At 46.5% G+C, this 11,641-nt stretch overlaps 1 long non-coding RNA gene across 1 annotated transcript; it reads right to left on the bottom strand.

The window, feature by feature from the left end:
• Positions 1-1,047: 1,047 nt before the first annotated feature.
• LOC112544570 (uncharacterized) lies at positions 1,048-10,414 on the bottom strand. The gene is made up of 3 exons (XR_003087910.3): positions 10,294-10,414; positions 5,228-5,369; positions 1,048-1,172 (listed from the first exon to the last, which is right to left on the bottom strand). It is a non-coding gene; the product is annotated as an uncharacterized LOC112544570 (long non-coding RNA).
• Between the last annotated feature and the right edge of the window lie 1,227 nt (positions 10,415-11,641).

Genomic DNA, 11,641 nt, shown 5'->3' with positions numbered 1-11,641 from the left:
CTTCACAATGGAGTGTCTGTCACCTCTTCCACCTGCCAGCAGAAGGAAATCCTCTTTGTACAGTGTCTTGGGGACCTGTCTCAAGCTGGAACACCAGAAGCAAATTTCAAGGGCCGACTTCCTCTTCTCTACTCAAACTCAAACGCAAAGCAGAGAACCCGATTAACCTCATTTCCCTCCACAAAGCCTGGCCACAGACACACACAGGGATGTTGAGCTTCATCTTGTAAAACACTGCAGCAATGTGATTGTTTTACCCAGCAGCACTGCTTTCCTTCAATACAGCTTGAATCCACCATCTCTGGAGTCCCCCAACAGCTTTGACGCGCTCGTGTTTGATTTCCTCCTACTGAGGTGAGACATGTTTCACCACACAATGTCTTTCCTTTCCTCCGATGTTAGACAGGTTAGTGACGTTGCTGCCAACAGACACTCAGAAGTCAGGGTTACCCTAGTTTTGGCTCAAATTTAACATGTCCCCAGTCAATCAAACAACCATACTCCTGAAGAAAGGCAGAGATGTGACTATTGTAGGACACCAGCTAGTGGGCACATGCACCACTGCCCTCTAGTGGCTAGCTTACAAAGTATAAAAGGCCTACTAGTGACAGCAAAGGAAGATTCTTGGGGCTCTTGGGTACCATAGTGATAATATGGGTAAGGCCAGAAGTCAGAGCTGGGCGAAGGTTAGAGCTGCCCAGTAAGCCTAGGCCTATGTGGGGCGTCCTGGACCTCCCGTCTGCCCTGGGAAGAGGTTGGCACTGCTAACAAGTGTTGTTCTTCACAGTGGTGGAGCTGATCACCTTATTGGCTTCTCGCTGCAAAGCACAGCCCCTGCCGCCACTGCTCCACAGCTGCCAAAAACTTCTATTCCTATGTCAAAAAGTGGGAGGTTATCATTCCAGTGGCCCCCCTGGACTCCTGCTGTGCAAGGAGCCCAAATGTTCTTTGCACCCAGAGCCAAGTAAATCTTAATTTGCCTTGGTGTATAAAGCTGAAACTAGCTGAATGTAATGTAGAGGCAGTTCTTTGCTAGGTGACTCTTTGCTAGGCAGAGGTAAAGTCAAGGGACCCACACAGGCCAGCAAATTAGGAACTCCTGAGTGTTAATCTTACTTTATACCGCTCCCTCTGTTGTACTGAAGTCACTGAACCTGTCTCGGTGTCCCCATCTGTAAAATGAAGATAATCATGCTTACCTACCTCACAGAGGATTAATGATTTCAATCAAATTTGAAGATGAAAAATATTATTAGCTAAGATGGCAAATGAAGCCGGTTCACTTAACTCAAACTTGGCTAAGGGATGCTGGTTACTACTGTTAGTCACACACTGGTTTTGTGCTCGGAAAAACAATGTACTTTTTATGGAAAAACAAGAATGGAATGAAAGGGATAAAGTCTGTAATATTTCTCTGTGGCCCCTTGCATATCTCACATATTTAGATCTATGTGCAGTGTGTATTTTAGGTACTTTTATTGCTTATCATGTAACGGCTCATTTCCAACAGAGCAACACTAGCATGTATGTAACACATGTGTCAGACCTGGGCATTAATTTCCAAGTGACATATGCTGCCCAGATGCAACATACATTGCACTGGAGTATGCACATGTACTTTATTTCGTGGCACTTACATTATCTGCCCACTCTAAAAGGGTGAGGTGTGTGTACTGACTTCAAACGCAGAGAAAAAGTCCTTATTTTTTCACCACTCAGGTAATTTGTGAACAGATTGAGAATTTAGGATAGATATTTAGGATGCCACTATTTGATCTTATCAAAATGGAAGGACTGAGACTTCGTCTATGGTTCTAATGAATTGCTTTTATATCTAAGACCTAAGCGGGAAGACTGAAAGAATTGGGATTGTTTAGTTTGGAAAAGAGGAAACTAAGAGGGGATATGATAAAGCTTTCAAGTACCTAAAAGGTTACTGGGGTGGTGGTGAAGGAGAAAAATTATTCTCCATAATTCCTGATGATAGGAGAAGCAGCAATGAGCTTAAATTGCAGCTAGAGCGTTTTAGGTTGAACATTAAGAAAAATTTCCTAACTGTCGGGGTGGTTAAGCATTGGAATATATTGCCTAAGGAGCTTGTGAAGTTTCTATCACTGAAGATTTTTAGAGCACGTTAGACAAACGTCTGTCATTGATAGGGAGATGGTGCTTGGTCCTGCCATGGGTGCAGGGTACTGGACTTGATGACCTCTCATGATTCCTTCCAGTTCTGTGATTTGATGATTCATTACTGGCAGAGACCCCTTAATGTAGATGTAATGTACACCATCAGGAGTTGAGCTGTTGGCATTAGCTTCTTGGCAAAGAGGTTTGCCAGCAGAGCTAGGTCAGCTGATGGTATTGTTTTTTCCACACCCTTCACAGACATAGCTATGCTATGCTGACAAATCTTTCTAGTGTAGACCTGGCCCCACATCCCAATCCAGCCCTTTGTTTAGATCAGTAATAAGTACCTGATGGTTAGAAAAAACTCATTTCCTCAGGGAAAGCTGGGCTGAAGGTAGCATAAACATGATTTTATGAGATGAAACTGAGCAAAGAAATAAGCTGTGTACCAGCAAAAGATTTTGAACGGGAAGACTATGGATTGTGGAAGTCTCCCAAGAGCAGCAGAGTAAACCCCACTGCTAGGCAGATTAAACCTCCCACAAATGCTTTGAGAAGAGTTAGTTGCTTGAATTGCCAAAAAGGCATTTAGTTTGAGTTCAGGTCACATTACAGAGTGGACAGGAAAATAATGGGAAATCCTAATGGAGCAGGGTTCCCACCAAAGTGACATCCTGTAACCATGAAAAAGGGCTGGAACAAAAGGGGCCTCTGGTTCCAGCCATAAGAGGATTCCCCTGGGGCAAGTACTGTGGAGACAACCTTCCAGGTGCCTTTCAAGGACTACTCCCAAGCATTGTGCTGGCTTGGGAGTGGGCTGCCAGAGGCTTGTCCAAATCAAAACTGCTATTTATATTATGCTGAGGACTCTCCAACCCCCAAAGCAGGATTGGGAAGACACACAGGTGGCTCAAAACCTGCTTCATCCTCTTGGCCTAGACTATGAGTTCTCACCCCTTGGAAAGGTAAATCTTCCCACAACCTCTTGTTGAGCCAAACTATGTTACCCACCGATTTGCCACAATCGCTCCAGCCAGCCTACTCCCCAGGAATAGTCTCACTCAGAAATTTCCTGCGGGGCATCCAACGCAGGGCTTGTCAGGCCAAGGAATGAAGTCCCAGACTCAAGGACCCCTTATGAAAACACCCTGCTATTGGCTCCCTCTCTTACGTACAAATGGAAAGGGTGCTTAGCTCCCATGCCCCAGAGCGCAATTGTCATGGGAATGCAGGGAGAGAGAGACAGTACCCAAACCAGGAGGGGATGATATAGTATTGATCAGGGAACAAGGTTGCCTTGGCAGGGGGTAGGGGAAAGTTCTGATAGCAGGCCTATAGGGCTGTATGCAGACACTCTCCCTGGCAACAGTGAACCAGCTCTTTATTCAGGGTGTGGAACACTGTAAAAATGGAGGTGGGTGTGACACTTATTCAGAGACTCTCCACTCCTGCTGGGGAGGCACATGTCCATGCCAGCTCCTGCAGAAAAGGAGTGAGACCCAGAGGGAGCCATTGGCTCCTTCTGGCAATGCTACTGCTGGAGAAGCTGTGATCTCACCACACTCTGCTGACCCACACTAGCGATTGCACATATTAAAGAGAGTTCAGGGGCTACGGTGTAGATTTCAGCCTCCTGTTAGATTAACAGTGGCTCCTTAATTCGGACTAAAATCCAGAGACACCGTACCTGCCCCCCAGTTCAGCAAATAGAAAATGACCGTGCAATCTAGCTCTTTGATCCTTGGTCACTCTTGTCACTTAGTGGCCCCCTTCTGTTGTGTCCGGCAGCCTGCTCCCAGACCAGGCACCTGCAGCACTTGGCTGCTGCACATGTGAAGCACGAACGTTGTGATGCCTGATCTTGGGATTACTGCAGGATACATCAGTTAACAAAGGAAAAATGACCAGGAGGCGATTTTCCCAGCTGTGAGCAAGCCTGAGAGGAAGTGTGGCTCAGTGAACCAGACAATGTTCGCCAAACAATTGGAGGAACTCGCTGGAGGAAATGACTAAACTCAGCCAGACGGGGCTGAGAGCTAGAGAGGCTGTTTAAAATAAATAACCGATACACCAAAGCTAAACTGCCAAGGTGAGAGGGAGGGGCTTAGGTCAGATCTTCTGTGAACAGAGGTTGCAGGATGAAGGCTGATAGCTACCCCCCACCTCCCTGTGCAGATGAGCAGTGCTTTAGTGGTGAGGTTATTGCCACAGCTCTGGGATATTCAGCCAGTGTTGCTCCAGAAGGGACATTTCTTGGGGCTTGCATAGACTGCAGGAATGTGATCAGAATGCCAGTTGTAGGAGCATTTCCCAGTGCTACCTGGCATGCATGCCAGCCTGTGCACTATGGGAGCCACTGGTTCCAGACGGCAGGTGCCCACCAGCAATGTGGAAGGTGGGAGAAACAAAAAAGGACATTTGTGCTCTCACTGCTGCATTGTCCCAAAATGCAAACAAGTGTGCCAGGTGGTCACACTCACTGCTCTGTGGCTCTCTATGACTGTATTCAGTAATATGGCTCTTGGAGTGTGGGTCTGTTCTGAGAAGTGACAATGAAGCTCCATTCATAGAATACTAGAACTGGAACTAGGATCTTGAGAGGTCATCAAGTCCAGTCGCCTGCCCTCACAACAGGTGCAAGCACCATCTAGATCATCCCTAATAGATGTCTATCCAACCTGCTCCAACCTCCCTAGACAATTTATTCCAGTGTTTAACCACCCTGATAGTCAGGAAAATTTCCTAATGTCCAACCTAAACCTCCTTGCTGCAATTTAGGTCCATTGCTTCTTGTCCTATCATCAGAGGCCAAGGAGAACAAATTTTCTCCTTCCTCCTTTTAGACACTTGAAAACTGCTATCATGTCCCCTCTCAGTCTTCTCTTTTCTAAACTAAACAAGCCCAGTTCTTTAAGTCTTCCCTCATAGGTCATGTTTTCAAGACCTTTAATCATTTTTGTTGCTCTTCTCTGGACCTTCTCCAATTTCCCCACATCTTTCATCTCTCAGTGTGTTTGGGTCACAACAGTAAAAGGCAGCTTTTCTGATGTCGGTCCTGCAAACAGACCACATGGGCTCTTTCCTTTTTGTACATTATCACCTGTCAGGAAGATTCTGCAAATCAGCTCATGCCCTCGGTTACACCCGTGCAACCCCTTTGTATAGCTGAATTTTAGGCAACATTTCTGTTGATACACAAGGTGGAACAGACTCCTGCTCAGTCTTCCTTAGTTGTGCTGGCTCTGCAAGACACACAAAAGTAAACTCTCCTTTTCTCCCTGAAGTTAGCAGCCATGACATGGAATTCACACTTTTAACAGCTGTGTTGGGTGACAAAGGGTAGGACCTGCCACTTTACAGACAAACTGAACTTCCAGGCTTAGATATTGTTTCCATCACAGAGCTATTTCTGTTTAACATTCAACGGATGTTTAGCTGTGATAGTGCTTTGCTCAAACAGAGGCTCTTCACCCTCCCCCGTGCTTTTGAAACAATGGGGACAAATTAATCCTTGGCCTAGCGACACTGAAATTAAAATCTTTTCCAAGAGCCTTGGCTGCAGAGAAGCGTCATGCAGCCATTGCAGTAGAACCCAGCCCCTCTGCTCCAGCTCAGATTAATACAGAAATCCACTTTCAGGAGAGAAAGCACTTTACTGCCTTGTGGGTCAGCTAAGAAAACAAGAAGCCTGCAAAGTGTAAACATTCATCTGTTATCACACTCATTAGCCCACACTTCAAAGAACCCAACTGTGTTTATACAAGTACAGGAGAGTTTGCAGAGTTTATTTTAAAATAGGAGCGCTCATAAACAGTACTTTTATAAAAACAAACAAAAGCATATAACCGTTTCTGCCTTTGTTTTTCAGAGAGTCAAAACAGAGCTCTCTTTTGACTCAAGAACAGCGGTTAGCAAGTCTTACTCCAAGAAATTGGTAAGTGGTCAAGGGCCACACTTTTCCACAATATTAATGGAAAATGAGCAAGGTCTGGGATGGAGGTTGGGTGCAGAAGGCAGTGTGGGGGGTAAGGAATTGGATGCAGAAGGGGGTATAAGATCTGTGATAGAGTTTGGATAAAGGAGGAGATAGGGGGCTGGGGACTGAAGTTCTGGAGGGGGTACAGGGCCCAGAAGTGAGTATGGGTGCAGGAGAGAATTCTGATCTAGAAGAGGGCTGTAAGAGGTGGTGCAGGATCTGAGAGGGGGTTATGACCCAGTGCAGGGATTTAGGTTGTGACCTGAGTGCAGGAGACTGGAGTACAGAAAGAGGTGCAGGATCTGGGAGGGGATATGAGTGCAGGAGAGGATTCTGACTTGGAGGACGGATATAGAAGGGAGTGCAGGGTCTTGGAGGAGGTTATAGTCTGGGCCAGGAGTGCAGGAAGGTGTCCAGGCATTTGGGTTGTAATCAAGGGTAGGGAATTGGGATTCAAGGTTCGAGAGGGGGTTGTGACCTGGAAGACGGGTACAAGGGGGGTTCAGGGTCTGGGAAGGGGTATGGGGGCAGGAAGGGAGACAGAGGTTTGGGGGAGCTCAGTTGCCATAGGCAGACAACATCAGCTGAATTTATTTACCTGGGCAGCTCTCGGCCAGCAGGCCAGCAGGTTCCTTAGCCAGGGTCCCTGCCTTCCATGACCCCGCACATGCTCAGAGCAGCTGCAGGGGCCATCTGTGCTGCTATAAATGCTGTGAGCCCGAGGGAGGGATACTTTACAAGCTGCTTGTTTGCAGGACAGGCAGCTCCTGTTGGCTGGAAACTGGCCAATGGATCTATAAGATGGTGTTGGGGACAGCAGCCGCAGGAGAACCCTCTCCCCCTGGCATTGCAGTGTTCACAGAAGTACATGTCCCTGTAGCCAGCTTTTCTAAGCACTCAGTAGGGGCCAGGCAGGCTGAGAGCCTGGCTGGGGCTTCCGTGGGCTGGATCTGGTGGCTCGGGGGGCCAGATCCAACCTGCAGACTGTATTTTGCCTAGCCCTGCTCTAAAATAAATGAATTTGTTTCTTACCAACAGTTATCCCCTATATAAAATGTGTGGTTTAATACAGGAGTGGGCAATGAAATGGTGGTGTTTCACTCCTGTGGGCTGCTGCCACTATAGTTACCTGCAGCTCTTCAGGTATGGGTGATCACAGCTCCCATTGGCCAAGAACAGAGATCAGTGGCCAACAGGAGTTCTGATCCCCCCACCTGCAGCGGTGCCATAAATATGACAGTGTCGGGGCCCTGCAGGAACTAACCCTGGTGGACTGGACCCAGCCCTTGGGCCATATTTCACTTCCCCTGATTTAATAGCTTTAATCTCACTATAGGCAGTTCTTGAATTTGATTCAAAGTTCCATATAGTTAAATGCTACCACATGCTATAAAGTCTCTCTACAGCCTTTGCTGTTAACTGCAGTAAATTGGAATAAGAATTTGAAAGTTGTGCTGCCAAAATAGAGGGTGGTGCCCTTCACCCAAGCCAAACACTTTTTCTGATCCTGCTCTGTTCACAGTCACTGTGCAACTTAGCGGTCTGAGGTTTATACAATAGCAATTGTGCTATCCATATACAGTAACACTGAAGCCTTTCAGTGGCACTGGGAAATACAGAATAAATCTATCATCTAAAACCAGCAACAGCTATTAAAGTCTTTCTGATCCTTGCTAATCCTTCAACAGCCTGGTTATACATGTTGATAAAGCCCACAAATGCTTAGACAAAAAATGAAGAAGAAAATCAGCAGTGAGAAAAATTCCTGTGTAGTGTAGTCTGATGTAATGATTTTTGGCAGTTTCATGGAGGGGGCACATTACTTTCAGGAAAAAGAATTTTCCATTTCAAACATTTTCCTGAAAGTGATAACTAAGTATTCTTCAAAAGCTCAATCAGGAGCCGTGAATCCATTACAATTTCACCTTCCCTACATATATTTCGGACACTGTATTGTTTATAAACAGGTATATGATTACCTGTTTACAAATGATCACATGACTCCTATTTGTCACATGAGTCTGTCCCCTTTTAAAGGTAATCATGTTTGTTTGTATTGTGGTAATCACTTAGGCTACATCTACACTGCACAGTTATTTCAAAATAAGCTATTGCAGAATAGTTATTCCGAAATAGATTATTTCAAAATAGCACACCTACACTGCAGGGAAACCTCAAAATTAGTCCAAGAAAGACTGCCCTCGTGTAGGCGTGCTATCTCAATTTAGAGCCCCCAGGAGGAATAATTTAGAATGTCCCTGGTGAGGGGCTATTTCGAAATTAGCAGAAGTGGAGTGTCTTCACTCACCTTATTTCGAAATAGCTATTTCGGAATAGGCAATATTCTTTGTAGAATAAGGTTTACACAAGTTGGAATAAGCTGTGTGTCATTTTGAAATTATTTGGAAATAACGGAATTGCTGTGTAGACCCTCGCAGAGTTATTTCGGAATAACAGCTGTTATTCTGAAATAACTTTGCTGTGTAGGCACAGCCTTAGAGGCCCAGCCTTATTTTGCCAGGGAACCATACAAACATGTAATGGAAGGGTGGTCCCTGCTGTGAAGAGATTGCAATCTAAAATGCTGCATCATCTCTTATAGCAGGCTGGACAATAATTTTTGCAGGGAAGCCCCTCCAAGAATTTTGGTAGATGGTCACAGGTCGCACTTTTCTGACCTTGAGCAGTGGTGTAGGAGAGGGCGTGGGGTTTGGGAGGGTGTTTGGGAGAAGGCGAGGGTTGTGATCTGGGGGAGGGGTTGGGGTGTGAGATGCAATCACTGTCCCTGGCTGGGAGGTGCTTGGCATGGGTGGCGTCTAACTGGCAGCACAATGGGGCACTCTGGCAGGCACGCTGCATGCTATGGTGGTTCCACACCACTCAAAGCTGTGGAATGCTTCTGGCAAGTGTGTCTCTGTGCTGCTTGGGGGAGGACAGCGGGTCTCCATGTGCTGCCCACACCTGCAAGCACCACCTCTAGAGCTCCCATTGGCTGGTTTTCAGCTAATGCGAGCTGTGAGGGTGGAATGAGGGTGGAAGTAGAATGCAGAAACCTGTTGCTCCCCTACCCCAAGCAGCAGCTGGCTGCTCTATGAGTGGTGTGGTTGGGGCTGCGGCAAGCAGGCAAGGGGCCTGTGTGTCCCACTGCGTGCCAGACATTCTGCTCCGGCCCCACCCTGGTAAATCATGGTGAGCTGGAAGAAAATGTTTGGTGAGCACCTCTGCTGTGAAATTTCCAAAAAGTTTTCCTGCGAAAATCATAGTTGTTTTTATGCATGTCGATGGCTTATTAGAAGACATCACTAGTCCCTCTGTAGAGATGGTTGCACTTTGCACCAGCTGCCTTGATATATAAAAGGAACGAACCCATCATCCATATATCAACCCACTGATCTGCCAAGCTACTTAATTCTGTCCTCCTTGGCTTGTCTGGTTTTTGCGGTGTGCAGACTCAGAGCTTCCTTGGTAGAATACAAGAGTCCATGCAGAACACTGCTGACTCTGTCTTTTCTACAGCCTTTTGGAGTGAGGGAGACGCTGATTAGCCTGGGCAGATTGAACACGGGTCAGTAAATTTTCCCAACGCAGGTCGGGTGGTGGTAAGGAAGTGATTGAACTGTTTGCCATGTAGCTTGCCCTAGGAGCTGTGAGGTGTTTTCTTTGGGTCAGAACTGGCACAAGACATTTCCTCAGCATGTCTTCAGGTGTCATGCTACGGAGGGATTGTTCTAACTGCATGAGTTTGTTTTCCTTTGGATAGTCTCTCAGGACTGTTGGAGGTGTTTACAGTCACTTTTCCACAGTGGGATAGATTGTTGTACAGGCAGTCCCTGGGTTACATGGATCCGACTTACATCGGATCCCTACTTACAAACAGGGTGAGACAACCCCGCACTAGCTGCTTCCCCCCAGCAGACCAGGGAGATGCGGAGCGGCTTTTCTCAGCAGACACCTCAGCTTGAGAATAAAGGACTGAGGGAAGTGAGGTGTGGGAGAATAAAATTGAGCTCTGGAGAAATGTTTGGCTAGAGTTTTCCCTACAATATGTACCAGTTCCTACTTACATACAAATTCAACTTAAGAACAAACCTACAGTCCCTATCTTGTACGTAACCTGGGGACTGCCTGTACTCTGGAGCTGCAAATGCAAGAGAGGTTCTTGGGATTGATAAAATATGCAAATGTACTACCTTGCTTGACAGGAAAGGTGATTGACCAGGAATTCCTGAGGAGAAGCTTCTGCATGGACTTTCCCAGTTTCCAATTACACATTATTACCCTAATACAATGGCTAGAGTAGCATGTTTCTTGTGAATCCTTCCAGAATAAGGCCCTGGAGTTTTGAAGGCCACTTTGTCCTGCAACAGACTGAAAACGAGAAAGAAGAGACCATCTGAAAAGAGGAGTAAGATATTAACTTGATTTGGTTTTTCAGTTTATGAAATTCTTACGCTTTGCAGCACTGATGGCTCTTTGGAGAGGTTTCAAAAATTCAATGTAATGGGAAAAAAAGCAATTAGCGCTTACTCCTGCTAATGACTGAAGTACAAACAACTGACCCTTCTTCCATCTGACACCTACCTCTGACCCTGATTTCTTGCTTGGGATACAAACAGGAATAGCTCAGAGGGGAAAAAGCCAGTGGGAGTGATATTAAGATTCTGCACTTGTGTTAAAAATATAAATCGTCTTTGAAGTATTCAAGGGTGAGTTTTTTTGCCCTCATTAGAACAAGAGCTTTCCCACTCAGAGTAAGGTCACTTTGTTGTTATTACTAGAACTGTACTATTATTCTGGCTGCACTAGCACATCCCCAGTGGAATGCATGAGGAAAAAAATACCAGTATTTTTTCCTCATGCATTCCACTAGGGATATGCTAGTGCTAATATTTGATGATAAGCTTATTAAAGTGGGGTACGTATAAAATCAGAGTGCATTAAAAAGATAGAGGTTGACATACTTACAATCCAGGCCATGAAATTGTTACTGTACTAGCCACTTGTTATTAAATATAATGTTGATTGGGGAAATTTGAGAAGAAAGCTTACAGGAATATGTCACACAAGGGTACCAACCTGTGAGCAGGAACATGTTTTAACCTAAATGAAGTATGTAGAGCAATGAAGAGACTATGGAATAAAAAGAGGACTGTAGTGGGGTAGAGTGGTCCCCCACTGAGCCGGAGGCGGAGGAACCCCTCCGGGAGCCATTTTGGGCCCAGCCTAGCCCCGCCCCCTCACCTGACCAGAAGTCAAAGGGCGGGGCTAGGACTATAAGAAGGCTGCCAGGGAGCTCAGTCAGGGCCCAGCCTCTGAAGGAGATGGAGACCTGTCCAGAGCTCCTGCCTGGGGAGAGTAGGACTGGGGCTAGGCTGCTCTCAGCGGCCTCCCCGGAGGCCAACCAAGGCATCCCTGCCAGGGCTATGGAAGCTGGGCCAAGCCAGCCAGCAGAACCTCCCAGGGACCCAGAGGACTGGCCCGAGCTGGGGGACTGGCTGGAACCCTGATGGGTACTGGAACGTCGGGGCCGGACGAGCC

The sequence above is a fragment of the Pelodiscus sinensis genome, chromosome 2, assembly GCF_052426305.1.
Source record: "Pelodiscus sinensis isolate ZL-2025 chromosome 2, ASM5242630v1, whole genome shotgun sequence".
NCBI lineage: Eukaryota > Metazoa > Chordata > Testudines > Trionychidae > Pelodiscus > Pelodiscus sinensis.
Note: the sequence above shows the minus strand (reverse complement) of the source record. Positions and strands in the feature narration are given on the sequence as shown.